General features: G+C 39.8%; 1 protein-coding gene across 2 annotated transcripts in view; it reads right to left on the reverse strand.

Moving 5' to 3' along the window:
- Positions 1 to 23,670, reverse strand: part of JPH1 (junctophilin 1) — an 83,340-nt gene that overhangs the window by 20,801 nt on the left and 38,869 nt on the right. The window lies entirely within an intron of this gene.

A 23,670-nucleotide genomic window follows, 5' to 3' on the forward strand; every position in this document is an offset into this window, starting at 1 on the left:
CCACATTTGCTGGGATTAGGGGTGAAAGAGCTCTGTGATTGTGGAAAAACTGCAAATTTAAAAAAAACCTATTATTTTTACCTAGGAAAACACCTAGATCTTGAAATCCTCCAGCACAACTCTATGGTCAACTTCTGGTAGAGATGCGCTGGAGGACCTAAAATTCCTAGAGAGAACATATTAAAAAAACCACAAATAATCAAATCCACAAAAGTCAAAGACGGAAATATGGAGGGTCAACTGTATAAGCATGTACTTAGACAATATGGAGTTGGGTAAGTCTGACAGAGGGACAAGGTGTTGTAGTTGGAGCACTGGACTAAACCTCTGGAGACCAGGGTAACCCTAACGCTCCAGCCTAGAGCGTGGCTTTGGTGTGACTTCTGGACTCTTAGGATGCATGCATCATTGAAACACCATACCTCCACTGTGACTCGAAGCAGCTTTATTTTGGCTGTCTGTAACAGGCCCTAGTAGTGGCTATTTGCTGACATGACAACACAGTAAGTTTACCCATAATGTTTGACATAAAGCAAGGAACTATAAAGGAACCTTTTGAGAGTGCTCTATTTGGAGTTCCTGCATTGAGCCTATAGGGCCCCTTTCAACTCTATTGAGTCTAAATAATAATAAAAATAATAAAAAAAATATTTCTATCCCGCTTTTTGCCAGGCAATCAAAGCGGCGTACAACAGGTTAAAATACATCCATATATACATAATGCCCCCCTTAAAACAAGATTAAACAATGTAAGATTAAAAACTACATATTAAAATCGACTAAACTAAATAAAAGTCATCATGGGCAGAGTTCACTGGATGGGAAGTCTTATTTGTGGCTGAGCATTTTATTCCGGGAAGGCTTGCTGGAAGAGATCTGTCTTAATGGCCTTTTTAAAGCTCTCCAGATTGGTAATTTGACGGATCTCGTCTGGCAGGCCATTCTATAAGTTGTCTATCTATGATTACCTAATACAAACCAACTTAATTTATTTAATCTTGTTTGTATTTCATGTAACCTGAATCAGCTTAATATGCTTCATCAGTCTTCCCCCATCTGGAATCCTTCACAAATTTTAGGCTTCAACTTCCAGCAGTCTCAGACAGCATTGCCAATGGTCAAGAACTCTGGGACTTGTGGTTCAAAACCTCTGAACAGCACCAGGTTGGGAAAGGTCCCTCTGAAGTATCATTCTGACTTAGCCAATAGGAAATGCAAGCAAGGTAACCGATAAAGCTTTGGATATTATTTTAAGGGGTCTATATACGCTCTTGGTCCATAATATGAGGACAAAAATAAGGGAAGGAAAGCTGCTGTGGATCCAGGAGGCAATTTCCATGGTAATGAAGCATTTGAAATATTTGCAAGCTTCCCATGAATACATATCATACTAAGCTGCATGTCCACGTATGTGATTAATACAAGTTCTTAAAATGCATTAGACCTTTCAGGTGTTCTCCATGCAATCATAATTGCACAAAGGAATACAGTAGGACTGTGGCAACTACTCTTGCATCTTCCCCAACCACTCTTGCCATATACAGAATGAGAAGGTCAGAAGAGAAGAACCTACTCTCTACATACAAGCTCTCCCTTTGATGTAGAACTGTAGTTTGGGTTCTTCCTAAGACCCCATTCTCACTGGCAGTTTTGCCCTGGAAGGAACTGGGCACATTCGGGGGGCCCCTCCTGAATCTCTCCGTAAGCAAGTGCCCACTACAAACCAGGGGCATTTTAACCCGAATGCCCTCTTGGGGAAATCGGGGTTAACATGAAGGCGCCTGCTGTCAATCAAGCGATCATCATAGGTGACATTTCCAGCACTCATTGGGGCATCGGAAGTGTGCTTCCCCCTCCTTTTTTTAAAGAGCCAGGTGCCAGAATGTGCAGATTCTGTCAAATTAAAAACCTCTTGTGTGTGTCTGTGTGTGTTGTGGGCATTTGGGTCAGTGCAGGTTATGATCTGCCCGTGGCCCCATTTTCAACCCCAAAATGCAAGCTAATGCCATCTCTGCATCCTGTATCCCCCCTCCTTGCCACCTCAGAATGTCTCATACACAGGTAATAATAATAATAATAATAATAATAATAATAATAATAATAATAATAAATTCCTCACCGCAGAAATACCAGAAAAGGATGCAATGCCATGCATTCTGTTTTGCTTTCTAGGCTACCCCTGAATCCTTTAGAGACAGTAGCCAAAGCATGTATCAATTTGCCAAATTAGAAAGAGAAACATATTGTAACATTCAAATTGTAGCATTCATTTGCAAAGGAAAAAAAGGTTTTTTGCAAAGTACTCTTTGCCACATTTCCCCTTTGCTGGAAGCAGGGAAACGAAAGGGAAAGTGAACAAGCAGCTAGCCACGTTCTATCTACCTATATATCTACCTGGGAAAAAAAACATGCACATTTTTTGTCAAAAATAATTTAAAAAAAATAAATAAGGGGGGGGGGAGGTGCCTGATGCGGGCTCCATTCATGCCCTGCCTCTGACTTGACCTGACCTGACCCTTTTCCTCCTGCTTACATTCTCTTCAGAGGAAGTTTGCCATTGCCTTCCACTGAGGCTGAGAGAGAGTGACCTGTCAGTTCCAACTAAAGTAGACCCATGGAATCAATTGGAAATGAAAGGGAAATACAGCGCAGGCATTCTGACTGGAGCATCCACATATAACACTAATAATAATAATAATAATAATAATAATAATAATAATAATGGCTCTTAAGTTCCAGGAACAAGAGGAAATGAAAGGGAAATGTAACGCAGGCATTCTGGTTGTAGCATCCGCATATAACACAAATAATAATAATAATAATAATAATAATAATAATAATAATAATGGCTCTTAAGTTCCAGGAACAAGAGGAAATGAAAGTAGCACAAGCAAGCATACATACATTCTATGTTACCCACAAAATCATGTGCACAGACTGTCAAAAATCAAAAGAGAAAGAAGCTCCTTCCTCCTGGCTCCGCAATCTGATTTCCCTTGGCAATCCTCCTCCTCCTCCTGACCCTCCCTGAAGCAAAAACCACTGTCACTCTGATTCCCCTCTTTTGCAGCCTGTCACCCTTGAGTCTCCTGTCACCCCAATTCCCCTTTTTTGCAGCCTGTCACCTTTGAGTCTCCTGTCACCCCAATTCCCCTTTTTTTGCAGCCTGTCACCCTTGAGTCTCCTGTCACCCTGATTACCCTTTTTTTAATCCTGAGGCTCCGTCCTCCTCCTCCACCTCCTCCTTCTCCGATGAGGGGAGGGAATGCCCCTGCTCTCTGCCCATCCTCTAAAATCCCTCCCTGAACTTGCTCCGATCATGATTGGGGGCAAGTTCATATTCAGCAGAACCCGAGGTTTTTTCTAAAGGAATGGCTTTTAACCCGATTCTGAATGTTTCGGGCTAAGGGGCATTTGCCATGGAACTCTGGTGCAAGCCCTGAAATGGATTGTGACAGATTCGGAGTGAATATGAACTTCACGTGGAAGAATTGATTTCTGATCTGGGGTAAAGTGTAGTCTGAATGGACCCTAAGAAAGACATCTATGCACCATAGATTTCTTTCCAGGCCTTCTTCAATCCATGGACAGAGGAACAGGAAAGGATTGGATGATGTAGATGGAGTGTGGTCATACTCTCACCTCCATACAATGATACTGGACATGGAATATCTGAAGCTGAAGCTTTTTTAATATATAAAAAGACAAAATGCAAAAATTCAAAAGAAACCTTACCAGATGTATTTTTCTTATTATTTACAGTCTTCTAAATTTTAGTACTTCATATTCAACAAGTGATTAAAAAACCAAAAACAAAACCCCACCACAACCAAATTTGTCATATGTGTGTTTTCCATCACCATTTTATTCCCTAATCCAAATGATGATTCTAAATAGAAGCAAATTCTGTACAAACAGATATTACTCAGAGGTAGCAACATGCCTTTTCCAATGTAAAATAGAAGATGTTTGTTTTCCCTGTCTTGTCCTTATTTCTCATCCACACAGTGAACAATCTCTAAATAGGAACACTTCCTCACTATATTTTAAAAAGGTTTTGGGTATTGCTTGAATATTCATTTCTGCTGGCTACACAATTTCCCTTGATTTTTTTTTCCTGTAGCAAATAACATATGTCAAAATAGTATACCATCAGAAAAAGACAATCTGGTACAGGGGATGGCTCCTCTGTATTCTCTTTCTCTCCTTTTTTCACCTCTCAGCTTTCTTTTATACAAATAAAAATGTTCAGTTTTAATTTTCAGAAATCATGACTACACTGTTCATGGACATTCTCTTATAGAGTTTTTATTCTCTTTTCCTGCTATTCATCTATTCTCCCTTACCTCTACAAATTGACTTACTCATTCCAAATCAGCACAGACTGAGCTTCCAGGCCCTCCATTCTGTGCCACTCTGACCTGCTGCTCACCCTACGTCCTTGGCTTTCTTCCTCTATGGCCTCACAGAATACTTGGCTCCCTCTCACTCTTCCTGACATTTGCTTTATCACTCTCTGCCAAGCCAGCTAGTAGCATGCGGCATTTGAGACTTGCTTTAATTTTCTCCATTCTTCCCCTAAAACCCTTTTGTCCTTCCTCATTTATATTTATTCTGCTATACTAAATTTGTGTTCTTCCTTCTGACTCATGCTCATACATTCATCCAAGAGCTGCTTCAACATTATGGATTTTCTACATGGACCTTATGTTTGACAAATTTTGTACATGTGTACATGTAGTGTACCATAAAAAGATGGAAGTTACAATCACTGATTTCTCAATGCAACATGGGAAGAATTTACTCAAAAAGAGCATATATGTCCTATTGGCTTTCTTTGTATAGTTCATGAAGAATTGTTGTTTGTTGTTGTTGTTGTTGTTAAATAATAATAAATAAAATTTTTATTTATATGCCGCCCTTCCTCCGATCAGGGCGGCTTACAACATATTTAAAAATACAAACAGTTACAATAAAAACACATTAAAAGCAAACCAACAGTAAAGCCCCAAAGCCCAACCTCTTGGCCACGAAAGAGAGGAGGGAGGCCCACAGGATATTTACTCGGGGAATGCCTGTTGGAATAGGAAGGTTTTAAGGTCCTTCCTAAATTGGGCCAGGGTAGTGGACGAGCGGAGCTCTGTGGGCAGCGCATTCCAAAGGGCTGGGGCAGCTATGGAAAACGTCCTCCGAGTGGTGGAGACTAGTCTAGCCCCAGGCACCTTCAGTAGCTGCTGCCCAGACGTTCTGAGGGTGCGAGGCGGAATGTACGGGGAGAGGCGGTCCTTTAGGTATCCTGGGCCCAAGCCATTTAGGGCTTTATAGGTGATTACCAACACCTTATATTGAGCTCGGAAGCGAATGGGCAGCCAATGGAGATCTTTTAAAACTGGTGTTATATGGCTGGTCCTGGGCGCGCCAGTGACCAGCCGGGCTGCCATGTTTTGCACCATTTGCAGCTTCCGAGTTTGGTATAAGGGTTGCCCCATGTAGAGTACATTGCAGAAATCCAGTCTCGAAGTTACCAGAGCATGTACAACAGTTTCTAGGTCCCTCTGGGCCAGGTATGGGCGCAGCTGGCGAATCAGTCGAAGCTGATAACAAGTGCTCTTGACCGTCGCATTCACCTGAGCAGTCAGGTGGAGCGACGAGTCAAGAAGCACGCCCAGACTGCGCACGGAGTCCTTCACAGGGAGCGTGACCCCGTTCAGGACAGGTGGAACCACCGCCATTCCTGGACCAGGGGAACCTATCACTAGTACCTCCGTTTTCTCTGGATTCAATTTGAGTCGGTTTTCCCTCATCCAGCCCATTACTGACTCCAGACAGGCCACGAGAGGAGAGACACCATCCCCAGTCACTGCATCAGTCGGAGACATAGAGAAAATGATTTGGGTGTCATCAGCGTACTGATAACCCCGCGCCCCATGTCTCTGGATGATCTCTCCCAGCGGTTTCATGTAAATGTTAAATAGCATGGGAGACAGAATGGCCCCTTGAGGGACCCCAGTTTTAAGGGGCCTCTCATCGGAGCACACGTCTCCCAGCTGCACCATCTGGGACCTCCCCGAGAGGTAGGAACGGAACCACTGGAACGCAGTGTCCCCGATCCCCACCTCTGCGAGGCGCCCCAGAAGGATACCATGGTCTATGGCATCGAAAGCCGCTGAGATGTCCAAGAGCACCAACAGGGACACGCTTCCCCTGTCGATGCCCAGACGGAGATCATCGACCAAGGCGACCATGGCCGTCTCAACCCCGTAACCCGCCCGGAAGCCAGTTTGAAATGGGTCCAGATACTGTAATCCGTTTCATCCAAGACCGCCTGAAGCTGGATCGCAACTGCCCTCTCGATCACCTTTCCCAAAAATGGTAGCAGCGAAACAGGCCGATAATTATTATGTACCAGGGGGTCAAGGGAGGGCTTTTTTAGGATCGGTCTTACTATGGCCAATTTAAGATCCGATGGAAATAGCCCATCCCTTAAAGATGTGTTAATTATCCGGCGTAACAAAGATGTTACCGCCGGCCCCCCCTGGGCCGCTAACCACGAGGGACAGGGATCAAGAGAGCAGGTTGTTTTCCGAACACTTCCGAGGATCTTGTCCACATCCTCGGTACTCACCAACTGAAACTGATCCAGTTTAACATAGTCCACAGAGGCTCTGGACACTTCTACCCTAGGTTCTGCTGAAATGTCGGCGTTCAGACCTTCGCTTATACGAGAGGTTTTATCCGCAAAAAAGTCGTTAAAACAAGTCACAGCAGGCCTTAGAAGGTTCAAGGATCTGGTTCAGGGCGGGAGGGAGCTGAGTTAGCTCCCTGACCACCCTGAACAACTCTGCTGGACGCGACTCAGCGGACGCAATACGAGCACCATAGAACGAATTCTTTGTTGCTCGTATTGCCTCTCCGTAGTCCTCTAACAGTTGGTCTAGGAGAGCCTTGTCGTCTAAGCGAAGGTGTTTCCGCCAACGGTACTCTAGCCGTCGCAGAACCCGCTTCCTCGCCCGGAGATCTTCCGTGTACCAGGGCTTACGTTTGGAAGCAGGCCTGAGAGGGCGCTTGGGAGCGATACTGTGTATAGCCCTAGAAAGGCCGGTATTCCAGATACCGGTGAGGGCATCAACAGAGTCGCCGTCATTTCCAACCGTGAGCCCCTCTAAGGCTTCTTGGAACCTCTCGGGTTCCATCAGCCTTCGAGGGTGGACCATCCTAACAGGTCCGCCACCCCCGGGGGGGATCTGGGTAGAGACCTTGATTTTCACCTCTACCAGGAAATGATCCGTCCATGACAGGGGGGAAACATTAGCTATTTCCACCCACGGATTTTCCGCCTCCGAACAGAAGACCAAATCGAGAGTATTACCCACACAGTGCATAGGACCCTGTATCAGCTGTGCCTTCAAGTCATTTCTTACTTATGGACATCCTATCATGGGATTTTTTTTGGCAACATTTATTCAGAGGGGGTTGCTTTTGCCTTCCTCTGAGGCAGAGAGAGTGTAACCTGCCCAAGGTCACCCACTGAGTTTCCATGTCCAAGCAGGAATTTGAGCCCTGTTCTCCAGAGTCACAGTCCAATGCTCAAACCACTACATCATGCTGCCACTCTCAGGAATATTACAGTAATAATAAAACACAGTACATCTGTCCTATAATTCAAAACGTCTACCTGTTATTCTATACAAATCAACATACTTGATGAATGATCAAGTCTGGAAGCTCACCAAACTAATGTTACGTAATGGGATCAAAACAAAGACTGTAGAAAGCCTGTGGACTTGATCGCTCACATGATGCTCCCTGAACACATAATTTGGATTTAAATATTATGTTTGCTCTAGAATAAACAGATTTAAGCCAATTTTGGAAAAAAAAACTATCTCGACACTGTGAATATTTTTCTGCAAGTTTGGGATCTGTTAGTAAATGCTGACCGTTTTGCAGGAAAATTTCTATTTTTATTAGATTTTGCACAGAATTTGATGTGAAACAAAATGTAAGGACTGTAGTAATGGATAGTCAATCCTTTGTGTTTTCTGAATCATAACTAACATTATTGGCATTGGACCTGACAAATGCTAGATAAATTTCCTAGTAAATATATACGAAGAAAAAACAATAACAATTAGCAATGAAACTGTTTAAAAACAACTGCATCAGAAGCATCATATTAAAAAGTCTAAGTACAGAAAACAGACAGTGGACCACAAGGAAACTCTTGGCAAAGGGATTGTTCTAAGAGCTAGGCATTCCAGTTGAAATCCAGTGCATTCTTTTTGGCTGATGGAACTATTTTTGGCAAAAGAACCACCAACACCAGCATGTGTAGGAGGAAAATTCTTTCATCCTGCAACCCTCCAGGGCTTTCAAAATCTGATCCAAAGGGCTGAAGAACCTCCGAGAACACATTTGGGGGACACAGGGGTGCATGACAGAAGGAGAGAGTCCTGTCACACAAGCAGACTTCTATTCATATGAAATGGATTCCACCATATAGCACTAGGTACAACAATGGGCTTTCTATTCTAAGCCTAACAGTATCAATGAGAGGATTGCTGGCACTTTGCTCTCTGTTGCACAGTTGATCCTTCTGGTAAGTGCAAACTCCTACGCATTGGGACATTTATCAGAACTCTTGTGCGTCACATCTTTGTACTGAAAGTACTAACAGATGGAATAAGAATGTGCTGCGTCTGTCATCACTGTTAAAAGTATAACTACACGTCTTATAAAACGAATCTCTCCAGCTTTCACTTAAAATATATCAAAACCAAAAGATCACTTTTGGGCTGCAATCCAACATCTCCTCAGCATCGTGAAGATATGCTATGCCACCACTACATGAATCCTATGAAGAATACAACATAGCACAACACATGTCAATGACTGGGTACTGCTGTGCAATATGCAGGTGCAAAGTGAAATAGCAATGCACAGTGTGAAATAATAACATTGCTGTATATTCAACTCTGCTTCTGTGGTTGGTAGAATAAGTTTGCTGTTGTAATTCGCCCTGCAAGTACTGCATGCTTTATGCATATGTATTTCACTTACAGGATGCCATCTTAGGTATGTTAAAATAGTTTGCATGGATCCCTAAGAAAGGAAAGCCTGGAGCATAATGTTGCCATATTGGGCTTTGCTGTATTGGGCTTTGCGTTCTTAATATGCTGAAGAAAAATTTGCCATCCAGTTGGACTTATGTACAATTTAATTAATATAAAACATGGTGGACGAAGATCTCCCACCACCTCAGCCAGGCTAACTAATGGTTTAAGAGTACATTGAGAAGTATTCTGAATATACTTCCTTTACTCCAAAAACACTCTCTAAAATGCAGTAAATGCAAGCTCAAGACACTTCCACCATTTTAGATTATTTGGCCTTACTCTCAACCTGGTATTAATTAGCAATATTGGTCCCTCCTTATCAGAGTGTTCTGCTCCAGATTTTATTCCTCCAGAGCAGGGCCAGTCCAAGCCATTTTGTTACTTGAAGCAAAGGAAAAGATGATGTCCCTTCATTCCATGTAGAAATGCCAAAGCAGTAGCAACATGACAGCATCTTCCACTATATCCAAAGGCAACAGAATAGTCTAAGGATGCAAGATAGTCTATGTGCTACATTTAGTTCCAGGAGAAGAGAATGGCAGAAGAGAGGCTACCTCCTGAGACAGTGGTCTCATTCTTCTTAATGATAGGACTGGCCCTGGACCAAAGACAAGTGGTTATTCTGTTGAACTCCCAATTATTATTCCTGACATGGATCTTTTGCAAACAAAAGAAACAACATGAATAGAGAAGGCCTGAGAGGACAATGACAACTGTAAACTTTGGAGAAAAAGCACCATTTCCCCCATTTCCCACAATGCCCTCTTTCACTGAAAAATATGGAGGGTGGAGGATGGAAAAAAACCTTCTCAAAAATTCTTTGAAAACAATAAAATGTTGACAAGGTATCTGTACAGTATATTTTTAATATATTTGTGTTTTTATGTGCCTTCAAGTCAATTCTGAACTACAGCAACCTCATCACAGGGTTTTCGTAGAAAGATTTCTTCAGAGGTTTGCCACTGCCTTCCTCTGAGACTGTGAGTTGCCCAGTTTCTCCTGGTGGTTTCCAATGGCTAAGCAGGGATTAGAACCCTGATTTCTTAGAGTCCTAGTGCAACACTCAAACCACTATACCATATGCACTTTTCATATTGCTGTTGTTCTTGATGTGTGCCTTCAAGTTGTTTCTGACTCATTTCAGAAAAGGGAACTGGCAAAACCACTTCTGGGTATTCCTCCCCTAGAAAACCCTATGAAATTCATGTGGCTAAGATAAGTTTACTGGTGACTTGAAGGCATATCTGTTGACATTTTAAAGTAATTAGTATTATTCATGGTCCCTTTTTTCACAATGAATATTGTAGTATTGTAGAGGAGAAATAATAATGTATTTTAAAAAATAAATATTTATTTATTATCATAAATGTGTATGCTCTCTGAAGATTTACGCCCACAGAAGACTTCCATGCTTCCATGAAAGGAGCAACAATGTTAAATCCCTTCCAAGAATACATGTACTCCCTCTCATTTTAGATTACGATACATACTTTGACAGCACACTATTTGTCTTGGTTTATTACAACATGAATAAACATGAATACTGTACTTGCTATCCTTAATACAATATAAATCTTGGAAACATATTCAAGAGGTAGGCATGATGGCCATACAGCAAAATAAAACAAAATTCAAAGTCCACAAAAGAACTATATCTTTACTGGCCAGCCAAAATTCATAAAATACTTAATGCAAGCTTGCAAAGGTTCCTCATCAGGCAAAAAAATGTTAAAAAAGCATACAGGAGGAAGAAAAAAGAGAGTGTTGGAGTCACAGGTCTACATTTTGTATAGATGTTGTCTCTGCTGGTCCGTTTTGCAAGCCCTGGCTTCCTATCGGAAAAACTCCCCCATTTAAATCCACTTGCTTCTCTCTCTGCTCCATTTTGCAAGTCCTGGCTTCCTATGGAAAAATCTCTCCATTTAAATCCATTTGCTTCTCTCGCTGCTCCAAGAATCGCTATCCTCCACTGCGTTGCCCACATACTGCAAGTCCTTGCCCATAATCCTCCTGATTGTGTCTGTTCATCTGTTCTGTGGTCTTCCTCTCTTTCTTCTACCCTCTATTTTCCTAGCATTATTTTTTTTTCTATTGAGTCATGCCTTCTTATTATGTGGCCAAACTACAATAGTCTCAACTTGATCATCTTAGCTTCCAAGGAAAGCTTAAGTCTGATCTGTTCAAGAACCCATTTGTTTATATTCTTGTCTGCCCATGGTATCCTAAGTACTCTTCTCCAGCACCGTATTTCAAGTGAGTTGATTTCCTTTCTCACATAGATGTCACATGGATGAACAATATTATATTCCATGTTTAGAAATTAACATATGAATTTGGCCTACCATATATAAACTATAAATCAACCACACGTATAAGTCGAAGTCAGGTATTGGGGCCAAAATTATAGATTTTGCCATGACCTGTGGATAGGTCGAGGGTAAAACTTGGAGGCTCCTTCAGTGTGTGTATGTGTGAGTATGGCAAGAGAGACCCTCATTGATCCTTTTCTTCATTGCTTCAGCTTTCATTTCAACCAGACACATGGGCAGGAGGGGGACTTTTAAACAAACAGCAATATCAATCAACACCCAAGACTCTTTGTGCTTGGCTCTTTCTTGCTGACCTCCTCTCTGCACCTCATGGGGAAATCTGAAAGAAAAGAGTTGCTATAACGTTTCCATAGTGACCTGTAAATAAGTCGACCTGGGATTTTGGGGTCAATTTTTGGGCATAAATTTTTAGATGTATAGACAAGTATATATGGTAATTGTCTTGTTGTATTCAAGATAGAAACACCCAGTAACTATTTGTGCCATATATCTTTGAAAACCCAATGCAGAAATTATCAATCCTGGCAGATTAAAACATTAAAATGCTACTTTATCTTTAGAAGAATAACGTTTCATGACTTTAAAATGTTCGGGGACATTTGGGAGCAAAGATGGCTAAACTTAGGTTGTTGTATTTTGGCCATATCCTGAGAAGATAGGGGAAAAACTATACTAGAAAACACTCACTAGAAAAAACTATAATGCTTGGTAAAGTAGAGGGCAGAAGGAAAAGAGAAAGACTACATTCCAGATGGATAAGATGAGTCAAAAGAGCCACAGGCATGAGTCAGAAGGAGTTGAACAATTCCACTGAGGATAGGATGACTTGGAGGTCTCTCATACATAGAGTCACCATGGGTCCAGTGGCGTCCCTATGGTTGGTGTGGTCACTCATGGTGATCTCCTTCTCCCATTTCACACCATATAGAATCCTTAGTAATGCTTTTTTGCACTAATATTACTCATAAATCATAATTCCCATATACCATTAAATGTAATGCTAATAGTTGTGACATAAACAACTAGCAAAATTAAAAATTATACCTTCAAATTAGAATATCATATGCATAACCTAAATGTATTTACATATACAGTATATAGCGAAGATTTGGTTAAAATGTAATATTTTTATTTTTATTGTTTTAAAAAATATTGAATATATATATATATTCATTCAATTTTTTTTTAAAAAATTAAAATTTTAATTTTATAAAATTCTGGCCCCTCTTGTTTCTTCTCCAACTGAGGTTCACCTCACTTCCACCACCTTTTAAAGCGTTTTAAAGAGATACAGGCAAATGTCATAATGTTTCTGCTAAAATACAGGTGTTTGAGCAGAGGTGGTGTCACACCCGTTAGGGTGTCACCTGGTGTGGTCCGCACCCCCCACGCCCCCTTATGATGCCAATGCATGTGTCAAAGTCGACCCAAAGGCAATTAGCAACAAAAATCTATTTTCCACATTGTACATAATATCACACATAGTTTTATGTATCTCTAGCATGCCTCCGTCCTCTGCAAAAGTTCCCTGCATAAATGGGAATGCTGTAGTTCCATTCCTATATTCTTTCTATCTCTAAAATAACATCATCAAAGTGCAGCAACCTGCATGGCTTCTTCTATGCAATAATATTATTCAAATAAAGATTGGGGAGCCATGAAAATAGCTTTTGGATTGCCAGGTTGGAATTTACTGTGCTCCTTCAAGCAATGCCATTGCCATGTCCTCGGGCCTTACCCATCTTCCTCCCATTTATTCTGTTTTCTGTTTTCTCCCTTTCCCTTCTTTCACAACGTCCTTCACCAACAGAGCACTTCTCCTTCTACCTTCTGAAGGTAGGTAGAGCTGTCTGTGGCCTGAAACAAGTGGGCCGAAAGCACCACCTTTGGGTCGATCTGGGAGCATATCCCTGGATTGGGCTAAGATGTGCCATGGCTGCTTAAGGCGGCCCAAACCCAGACACAAAAGGAGTGGAAAAAACACTCCTTGCCAGTGGTCCATTGTGGACTGTGGCAGCAGCTGGCCTTGTGACGGCAGCATCCTGTACAGAAGTTGTTCCAAGCTGCTGGTCTGCTTGACCCCTGCACTCCTGGATCTGATCTCTGCTACTTTCTCCCTCCTTTTCTGTGTAAGTACTGCTTCTATCAGATCCAGCCATAGTCAATAACTATGGGAGTTACAGTCTAAAATATCTGGAATGCACAAGTTTCATGAAGGCTATTAAGAAACAAAGAAACCAATTGCTAGAACATACTATAAGAATGACAGGTATAAAATTTCAAGAATGTGGGTGCACTGAATAATGTTGGCAAAAATAGGGACAAGTTATCCCTACATGACCTTTTTCATCTTGAACTGTTTACTCATAAACAAATTGGCTTGCCAGAAGAGTTCCAGTCCCCTGCTTGAAACTGAGATTTTTTCATAATTCTGCTAAACTAAGGAATCCTCAATTTCCATTTGCACTGTTTCCTTCCTGCACAAGGCATTCATTTTCCAATGATATCTGGACAAATATGGAATATCAAAATTGCTGACTAGGAAGGGTAGCTGACTCTCATCCAGCACAAAGATCTAACACACCCCTCAATGAAGCTCTGAATAAATCACTTCTGAAACACCTAGTGAAGAATTTGCTCAGATTCAGATACAACAACAACAATGACTACACAGTACTGACAGTGGAAAGCATTCATCTTTAAACAGGATTAAGCTTAAAAGATTTTGAGATAATTAAGGGCACCTCAAAAAAGACAGATAATTTGATTCTCAGAAAGAATAAAAGCTCCTAGGGGCCAGCTGGTTTAAAATGAAATACCATGATGAAAGACTGATGGCAGCTAATGGGGTACAGTATAGGCTTTGATTCTAAATAATGGATCTCTACTCCAGGGCCATAAACACATGGCAGATATCAAAGAGAAACCAGGGGATAAACATGAGACAAATGAAGCTGAGACAAAACAAGGGACTCACCTCTGGCATCAAAAAGTTAGGCATAACTCTTGCTCTAATTCTGAGACTTTTTGTCACCAGAGCCAGGTATCTTGCTTTGCCTCAGTTCCATAAATTCCTGTTTACCTCCTGATTTCTTCTGGTACAGAAAACTTGATGCAGATAATATTTTGCTCGACTCTTGCTGTTTTCAAAGCAGAGAAAAGAGCATTCTCCCCCCCCCATGGTTTTTGTTATTTAAAAAAACTATGATTGGATAAAAACAACAGTAAGCAAGTTGATGACAAAATATTAAAACCATAGGGAGATTGGTGGGAGGTGACAAAAACACAACACAACACAACAACAAAAAAACCAACCCCTTTTATTTTTTTAAAATTGGACTAACCCACCCGTGGAAACAACTGGAATAAATGTAAGTCCCAAATTTTAGGGAAAAGATAACAGTCTGGAATTTTTGAGGGATGTTAGTTATCATGATAGAGGGGGAGGAAATATTTCTTTTCAATAAAGAATGTATCCACAGATAAACACTATTCAGAAAAAGATGAGGACGTGAGTATGTAGTGGCAGATTATTTTCACAGCTTTTCTGTAAAAAATGACACAATTGTCCCAACAAGATTGAGGAATGAAGTCACATGGGAAAAGTTGTCCTCCTATCTAGACAGGTTAAATCAAGTACTGGTTGTTAAATAGATACAAAACCAAACAGAAAAGGGGGCAAGACTGCTTTAACTGTTTGTCTCTGATAAACACAGGTGTAGTGATTCATTTTAACAACAAACTTCTGCAACTGGATGAAAAAATCAAATACAGTAAAAAGAAATGAAACAAAACAAAACCGAGCTTGAATGTCTAATCAAATTTTCAGACATGAACGTCAGCATTGGTTAAAGATATTGGCTGCACTCACATGACACTGGATTAATAAATCATGAAATTAACAACTAGAAGATTTGGGTGAATGCTACCCCATTTCTGCAGTTCAGTGGCAAAACAAAGCAAAATACCAGGGCTGTACCATTTAATCACATTTCTGGATGTTCTTATGTTTCAGCTATGTGAGTCTGTAGCAGGAAGGACAAGGTCATGCATTCCCTTAAAGACTTGTTTTACTTGGCATATGTATTTGTGGACTGTCATCCATTTCTTCAGGTATATTTCATCAAATGATCATTAACAAATGTTGAATAGTGAGAAGGGCTAGACAAATAAAAGGAAGTATTTCTTCAGACAATGCATAGTAGAACTATTGAAATTTGGTACAAGATGTGGTAATGGCCACTAGCTCAAATGGGTTTAAAAGGAGGTTTAGAGAAACTGACTGAGGAATATTGATGGATAGCTATTAGTTACATTGGATATTTATTACCTTCCATATCTGAAGGAACATGCTTCTCTACATTAGCTTCTGGGAAACACAAGTAGGAAGATGCTATTGTGTTACCCCTGTCTTATGGGGTTCTGGCCACTGTGGGAAAATCTATCTTGGACTAGACAAAGCCTTTAGTCTGATCTGACACCGCTGTTTCCTATGCTGTTCAGAAATAGTGCATTCACTAAGAAGTATTTTTTTTTTCATGTGGCGTTTTTAATTAATAAACATTGCAGATAGTTGTGGCAGAGGGAAGAATGTCAGTTTGTTATGGCTAGTTCTTGTAACATTAAATAATTTAGTGGTGTTGCATCCAACGCAACCAGCACAGTAGAGATGGGGCCGCAAATGCTACATATTTGGAATAAATCAACCTTATATGTTAGAATGACCTTACACAAATGTTTTGGAGTTTTCCACAATATAAAAGCCAGATGGCAGAAGTAGACAATGGGCATATGACCAATGGGAGGTCCAGAAGATCAAAACTTTTTGGATATTCAATGCACCTTTCTTCAGCCTCAAAGCAAGATTGAGGTGATCTTGTTGAAACTAAAAAGGAACAATTTTCCTTTTATTTGTGTTTAAAGGATACGTTATAATACATTCCACAAAATATTGTAAGCTAAGGCAAAAACTTTCTCCTGCAAAAATATGGCTCAAATGTAGAAAGATTAATTGTGAGAAGATTGAAGGATAAATAAGAAACAAAGCAAACTTTCACTACTCGTTTTAAATGGTATTTTAGACAACAGAGGTATCTAATGCCCAGCAGCTGAGGCAAGACTCTCCCTCTATCACAACTGTCACTGCAGCCAGCATCTGGTGGACTTAATTCTCTCCCCTCCCTACCTTTTCCTTTTGAAGATGCAGATGAAGCATATATGATGTATTCTGTGCATTTTGGTTAGCCAATAAAGGTATTGCTCTTTAGAGGATTTTCGATGTGGTTGTATTTTGGCCAACATGCCCACCACTGAATATGTTTCCTGGATTTTAAGATGCTGAAGATCCCACAGTACAGGAATACTAAACAAGAGGGAGCTAAGGTCTGGGACTTAGCTCTTTGATGTTTTTATGTCTAATAAAGGTAAAACTATTTCATTTAGACTGTAATTGGCAGGTTTTACCTATACAGCACCTCAAACATTTTTTTCAGATGTAGCAGTATACAGAGAGCCAGCATGGTACAGTCATTTCATTACAACTCTGGAAGACAGGGTTTGAATATCTGCTTGATCATGGAAACCCAATGGGTGACCTTTGGCAAGTCACACTCTTTCAGCCTCAGAGGGAGGCAAAGGCAAACTCCCTCTGAACAAATCTTTTTTTAAAAACCTGTGATAGGGTTGCCATAAGTCGGAAACAACTTGAAGGCACACAACGACAAACGGTACACAGACATCTTTAGGAATTCAATGTTCTCTGCTCAAGACAGGTACCTGTGGCTTCACAGAGACACTCTGGATCCCAAGAGAAGTTACTTTATTGCTGCTAAAGAAGTTTAATTTTACTATCCTTTGTCTCAGTCCCCACATGGCCAAGAAGCAGAGTGGCATTTGCCTGCATTGAGATCCCTTGAAACCAACTGAACTACAACAGAAACAATGTCTGATACAAAATATAGGCATGTGACTATAACACTGCCACTTTTCTTCTACTGTATGATTTCCTAAAACATCTTTTGCCTGATGAAGAAAGCCAATGGGCCAAAGGTTTTTATGATTATTTTATGGATTGTGGCTGCCTAATAAAAGTATCATCTTCTGTGGATTTTGAATTTTGTTGTATTTTGCTGCATGGCCACCTTGACTACCCCTGAATATGTTCCCTTTTCTTTGTGTGACATGTGTACAGTATTTTAGATTGTAAGCCTGTGGGCAGGGAACTATAAAATTAACAATTGTAAACTACACATGTCAAGTGCCATGTACACTGACACCACTATATATAATGATGATAATGATTAATAATAATGAGCTTTCATTTAGGGGCATATTCAAATTGCAGTATCTTACATGTACATCTTACACAGTTTGTAGGAACAAAGTCCAAAAGGACAGATGTTCTAGAGGCAAGAACCAAAGGGTCTAGGCAAAGTGAAGTGGAGCAATGTAGCATATATGTAATATGTGTGTAGCACACAGGAAGCAAATAAGCATGCTCACAAGATACCCCAAGAAAAAGTAGCCTTAGACAACTCATGACTCTCTCTGAAACCCATCCAAAAATACCTTGTTTGCTAGTTCATGAGTGGGCAATTTGTGTCCTTCCAAATTTTGTTGGAATACAACAGCCCTAGCCAGCATAGCTAATGGTTAGGGATGATCTGCACTCTCATCCAGAGGACACAACATGTCTGTCTTCTTCTATAGATGTACAGATTTGTTAAAGTACCAAAAATAAATTGGTGCAACCGGAAAAGATGAAGACTATATAATTATAATTCAGGACAGGAATGTTAATATGGTTAAAGACACTGGCTGCACTCACACATCAGTGGCTTAATAAACTGTGAAATAAATAACCAGTGAACTTGTGTGAACATTGTCGATTTGTTCCTTTCATGCAAGAGAGTAACAAAAAATGAATAATTCACCTTCTATCTAAAAACATGGTTTAGTATGCTCAAACAAGCTAGCAATCATAAACCAACTATAAGCTTTGGTTAAGGCTTACTTTATGGATCCTGGTTTCTTTTAAACATTTAAACATAATCCTGGGTTTGGATATGAAGCTATTCCTTCAAGGTTTGTTATTCCATCAGTGCAGGGTGGGAATCAATGGATTATGTGCAACTGTTTGTTCACACTGTGGTTTATTAAGCCAGGTACTTCAGTGACAAAGAGACCTTTCCTTGCCTCCAAGCTGGCAGAAGTAGAATAAAATCTGTAAATCAAGACAATCAATGTAAATTATAGAATTTCAGTTTCTTAGTCAACAAGGAATTACCTCTGATAGCAAGACTGGTCTTTGTTCTTGATATGTCTGATGTACTTTTCATTTGAGCCACTTGCAGCAGCTGCATTTAAACAATGACTACGGAATGGGGGTGGTGTGGTCCCCTTAGATGTTGCTAAGCTCAGATCACCAACATCCCTAACAATCATAGGGTCAATAGAGTCACATATTCTGTATCCTTGTTGTAGGTTGAACTTTCAGTGCTAAACCAACATGGCACTCATAGAAATTGGAAAACGTTTACCTAATTTTGGTTTCTTTGCTGGGCAAAGCACTGCCTCTAGCTAAAAACACTGGATGGCTATTCCAACATCCCTAAGTCTAGTGGGTCCACTAATATGGTGCATTCATCACTATCTCTCTCCTTCCAATCTTTTACAATGAAGTAATGCCACATACAGCTGCCCACCATTTTTTATGAGAGTAACCAATGACTTTAAAAAACTGAATGACAGGTAAAAATCCAAAGCATGTAGCCTCTATCAGTACTGCATCTCATAAGTGGATAGTTATTGTCTGACATGCACTGATGAAAGTGAGTTTTGCTATGGGTGGGTGGAAATGAGAACCTTATTTAAAGTACTATACCAGATAACACAAAGATACAACTGCTAATAGATTATCAGCAACACGCATCCTTCAACAGGAAGTCGATCAGTACAATGCCATCAGGTGTGATGTTGCAGTAAGTACCAACAAACATGACACTAGATACCATGACATCACAATAATATAAATTTTATAAGGCAGGATGCCTTTAGGAAGCTAAAAAATAATTTAAAAAATTAGTTTGATAATCTCATTTTAGTCTGCAGTGTACAATTGTATAATGTTATTTCTATTTATTGTTACCTGTTACACTTATACCACATCTTTCCTGTAAGACATCTAGGTGACATATGCACATTTCTTCCCCATTTCTATCCTCCTACAAAACCTGTGAAATAGGTTAGCCTGAGAGAGATACCAGACCACCAACCAAGCTTCATGGCTAAGTTAGAATTTGAATCCTTGTCTCTTCAGTCCCAGGCTAACCCTCTAACCACCATGCTAGGTTTACTCTTACAGTCAATTGAACATATTTAGTTAAACAAAGCTTCTTTTAGGAATTTTTCATTATCTGGTCCATTAAAAACATCCAGTCTGACTGTGGACTCACCAGAAAAATAATTTCTGTACATAAATAATTTACATAATATGGTCTGAAAATTATTACAAAATTAAACAAGCTTACCATAGTTGCAAAAAAAGAGAGAAGTGTGCATTTAGTATACTGTATCTGTTTGGGACCATACTGTAAAAATTTCTGCACCTCCTTGAAAGACACCTTTTCAATTTTTTTTACACTGTATCAATAGCTGTGTGATGTGTTTTTGCAGGGATCTTTTCCAAGATTGCTGCCTATTTGTATTATCTGAAGCAAGTTTTCATTGCTCAAAGTTTGCTCTTTTTTTTTTTAAAATAAAGCAACCTTTACTATAGTTTGGATACATAGAAACAAATCAAAACAACTGAATCCTTAAGATCACAACATCTGATAAGAAACAATCTGAAGCACAGATTATGCAAGGTACCAAAATTACCATAGACCACACGCACACATGCACACACTGAGATGTTTTTAGTTAATATGTATATATAGCCTATATGTATTTAAATAATAATTCTTTCTTGTGCTCATAGTGAAACTTGGTATTAGAAAAGAAATCCCACACAGATTACTAGGCTGAAAACAGGCAGCAACTTTATTAATATCACAGTGACCAGGTGGTCTGGAGGCTAAGGATATAGCCAGAAAAAACTGGGAATTGAAATCTGGAGATGCCCAGGTTTCTTAGCTGTTTGAAAGGATAATGGTTCAAGTTCTGACATTCTTCCTTGAAACACACACACACACACACACACACACACACACACACACACACACTCTTGCTGGGAAATAGCTACTACTGAGAATCACTGTATAATTTGAAGTCACATCTGTACACTAATGTAAATTCAAAACTTTTTTTGAACTTTTGTGAAATACTGTTGGAACCAGAGGGTGTCTTCCAAGGTGTTCTGTGATAAGCAATGCTTCAATTCAAGTGGGAAGATTAAGCTGGAGAACACAGATGCTGATCTGACATATAGTGTGCACTATCTATCTATATATCTATTCTCATTCCTGTACTACAGTCATCCCTCCATATTTGCAACTTTGATATTTACGGATTTGATTATTCACGGATGCAACTCTGTGGTCAACTTTAACTAAAAGTTGCACTGAAAGGCCTAGAGATTCCTAGAGAGAATACTCTATTAGGCATTTGTAGCTACTCCAATACCGTTCTACGGTCAGTGTATGTTGGACAATGACCACAGAGTTGCACTGGAGGATCTAGAGATTCCTAGAGAGGTGTTCTCTCAGGTAAAAACAGTGTTTTTGTTATTTGCGATTTTTCCATATTCACGGGGGTCTTGTGCCCCTAACCCTAGCAAATATGGAAGGACAAGTGTAGTTCAGTACAATACTTTACTAATGTAAATAATCTAACAAAAAAAATTATCTGATCTTAAAAATTAAGATTTATAGGAAGAACATGAGAGAGAGAGAATGAGAATGAATGAATGAATGTGTGTGTAGTGTACATAATTTTGTAATGCCTAGCAATAGCAGCTTCATTTATATAACACTTCATATTGAATAGCAGCTTCATTTATATATTGAACTAAGCAGTTTACAACTGTAAACTAATTGCCCCCAACAAGCTGGGTACTCATTTTAGGACCTTGGAAGGATGCAAACCAGTTGAGCTTGAGCCTTGGTTGGGATGGAAATGAAAAAGTGCTCTCAGAGCAGTTTTCCCAAATTGCATTTATGGAGATTATAATCTTTTTTTTTTAAAGTTTCAGATAATGGTTTAATGTCCTTCAATTCTTCTTTAAAAGCTTACATGTGAGACACTGTATACAAACTGGGGCTATATGTATACTCTCTGAGACACACACATATACTGCATGTTATTGGAGCATATTGTAGAAGAATTAATATTTAGATTTAAATATGTTGATCCCCAGGGGAAACATAAAACAAAATTATTTTAATGACTGAATCAAGATAATGTTTTGCTTGCAGCAATTCTGTTGATGTGGAAAACCAGGTTATAGCTAATGAGATGGAAACAGCAATCACCATAGCAACAATTTATCTCTTAAGAGTGAGGGGTGTGTGGGAAGGAAGGCAGGTCATTTCGTTATTTGCTCCTTGCCTGTCATCCTAATCCCAGAATTGTTTTGATCCCAGATTTAGAGATCTTATATCCGTCTTCTCAGGATGAGAAAAATACACTTATGTCCATATGAGTAGCAATCTTGGCATCATGCATTGTAATTTTTTCCCATAACATACTTCAGAAAAACAAAAACATATGTTTAGGGGGAGAAATAAGATTCATTGTAACAGTATCTTCCAGATACATTGGACTACAGTTCCCAGATTCTTTAGCCATCGTGGCCAATAATGAAAATTTTGGTCTAGCACATTTAGAGGGTACCAGTTTGGGAAGGCTGGTTTATATCATGATACATGTGTTAATATTTGAGATGATTTGTGACTCTTTCTACTTTTTTTTTTTTGCTAGATAGTGACCTGTTAATAAAACCCTGATAGTCTAGAAGAAAATTTGCTGAGAAAAAAAAAAAAGACCCCTGAAGCCACCCATAAAGTAGTTGTAAAAGATGGCTGGCATCTTGTACAGTGGTTATGAGATTGCAAACTGGACTTACAATCTTGCAACTGCTGGGAATTCACATTTACAGTAGCATAATGATAAATCATTACCACAAATACCTGTCTTTTCAGCTTGGCACCCCAACTGAAGGGTCTCTAAGGAACTGCAGATCGGGCTATGGGAAGATGACATCTGTAGGACTTTCTCAATAGAGACACTTTGTGACAAGCGGTTATGGCAGCCTCCTCCCCCCCACCCCTCCAACCCAGGAGTATCTCCATCTGCCTGTTCTCCATGTGATCCAACAAATAAGACACCAATTTAGATATTTCCTAGATCACTGGTCTGCAGCACTTCAGAAACTCTTCAACTGGGGTGTTGCCAGGCTGGAAAGACAAGGTTTTGTGGGGTGGCATCAGTGTCCTAAAGACACCATGTCCTGTCTAACCGTGGATCCTAGGTCAGCTGTGGTTAGTTCTTTGCTGGGCAAGCACCAATGAATACCAGGTACTGTAGGCTACTCTATGAATGGGAGACACCCAACTCACCAAAAGCTCAGGTCTTCCAAATTCAGGGTTGTGGGTACTTCAATCTAGACTGAAAAATCTTTTGCTGTGATTTGCCATTCATGTCAAATGATTTCCTTATAGCTGTGAAAACACGCATCTGGATTACCAAGTTTTAAACTCTTTCTTCCTATAGAGAAATGAAGGTTTTTAAAGTGTCTTGCAAACTGAGATATACACAGAGAATAATACTGCAACAGGGGCAGAATAGCCTTGGTTGCTAATATAATCAAATGGATAATCTTCAAACAGACAAACTGACTAATTAATACAGGATTAAAAAACAACAAAATGGGGAGAGCATTATGACAAATAGCCAAGGAAGGAACACCCATTCCAAAAACAAATTCTCAATGTATATTTTCAGGGAAATTATTGTAACCTTAAAAGGACACAAGCTGATACTAAAGTTTAAAAAATCATGATGCTGTCTTGAATACAGGTAGAAAAAAAATCCACTAAAAATCTCTCCAGTGAATTGTGAATGCTACTACACAGCTGACACTTGTAAGAAAAGTTACCAGTAAATGTGTCAAACAGAAAAAAGGGAATAAAAGCTGAGATTCAAAAGCTTGACAGAGGCAGAAGGCAAAGGTTTTGATCACAAAAATGTTTTCCGTTTCTATCATATCTCTTCAAAGTCCTTCTGCA

This window comes from Sceloporus undulatus, chromosome 4, assembly GCF_019175285.1.
Source record: "Sceloporus undulatus isolate JIND9_A2432 ecotype Alabama chromosome 4, SceUnd_v1.1, whole genome shotgun sequence".
Taxonomy (NCBI): Eukaryota; Metazoa; Chordata; class Lepidosauria; order Squamata; family Phrynosomatidae; genus Sceloporus; species Sceloporus undulatus.